The sequence below is a fragment of the Schistocerca americana genome, chromosome X (genome assembly GCF_021461395.2).
Source record: "Schistocerca americana isolate TAMUIC-IGC-003095 chromosome X, iqSchAmer2.1, whole genome shotgun sequence".
NCBI lineage: Eukaryota > Metazoa > Arthropoda > Insecta > Orthoptera > Acrididae > Schistocerca > Schistocerca americana.
The window spans coordinates 232,671,037-232,672,521 of NC_060130.1; the positions used below are offsets into that span (position 1 = coordinate 232,671,037).

The 1,485-nt window shown below is 46.5% G+C and overlaps 1 pseudogene; it reads left to right on the top strand.

Moving 5' to 3' along the window:
- Positions 1-1,089: 1,089 nt before the first annotated feature.
- On the top strand, positions 1,090-1,207 carry LOC124557263 (annotated as a pseudogene).
- The last annotated feature ends 278 nt before the right edge of the window (positions 1,208-1,485 follow it).

Consider the following 1,485-nt stretch of genomic DNA (forward strand, 5'->3'; position numbering starts at 1 on the left):
CTTCCTGCCTGCCGCGATGGCCGAGCGGTCGTAGGCGCTCAGTCCGGAACAGCGCGACTGCTACGGTCGCAGGTTCGAATCCTGCCTCGGGCATGGATGTGTGTGATGTCCTTAGGTTACTTAGATTTAAGTAGTTCTAAGTTCAAGGGGACTGATGACCTCAGATGTTAAGTCCTATAGTGCTCAGAGGCATACTAGGCTTCCTAGCATCAGAAGATCAGCGTTATGCTTACAAAACACAAAGGAATGGTAATTCATCACAGCCTGCCTCACAAAAGTTGCTACCGAGAAACTTTAGTTGCTTCCGAGCTTATGCTTTGAATATATATAGCAAGTACTACTAGTATGCTCACACTGAAAATGGTACCGGGTAATGAAGAACTATATAAATTTCTGTAGTTGCGCAAGTACCAAACAACTTGGAACCTTTTTCCTCAAGCTCCTAAATATCAGACGATGCTCTTATCGTACAACCTAACTCATGAGCAAAATGAATTTGGAAATGGGTCGTGGGTGATTAAACTTGGAAACTTGATACACATTTTCTGCAGTCACCATTAAACCAATTACATATGACGTAACTAGTTTTAGAGGCCTACTCCATTTTTCAAATGTCGCAAAGACCACTTGTTGTGAAGAGCTGACGCTAAACAGTCGTCGTGAGTCGGCAGTGTTTCGTAAGAAGGGCATACACAGCTACCAGTCATCTGTGGTAGTCATACAGACCACCTCAAGGTGAGTGTGTTTCATTGTTGTGCGAGGAAGCGGAACTTCTTTTGTTTACTCATCAATGGTGATGGCATCCTTCTCGGAAGAATGACGATGGGACGTTGCACAGGATAGGGTTATACGAATGGTTGCAGGAACTTTTCAGTTTCCTCTAATGACTGCCTTAAATAAAATTTAGCTGTAGTGGGACAAACGTATGTTTCATTACAATTTACTTTTTGGCAAAATAAGAAATTTCGGACGCGTAAATCTGGGAGAATTTGGCATGTGGCATTCATAGAATCATACCAAACACAATTAAAATGATACTGCTACAAATCTACTCTCCGATCTCTACTGACCGTATTCCATACTCCTGTAGCCAACGGCCTTGCCGCAGTGGTAACACCGGTTCCCGTCAGATCACCCAAGTTAAGCACTGTCGGGCTGGGCTAACGGTTGGATGGGTGACCATCCGGCCTGCCGAGCGCTGTTGGCAAGCGGGGTGCAGTCAGCCCTTGTGAGGCAAACTGAGGAGCTACTTGACTGAGAAGTAGCGGCTCCGGTCTTGTAAACTGATAAACGGCCTGGAACGTGGTGTGCTGACCACCTGCCCGTCCATACCCGCATCCAGTGACGCCTGTGGGCTAAGGATAACACGGCGGCCGGTCGGTACGGTTGAGCCTTCCGAGGCCTGTTCGGACGGAGTTAAGATTTAGTTTGGTGAACTTCTGATGGTGAAAGAGGTGCTCAACGTAGAATGACGAGCACACATTT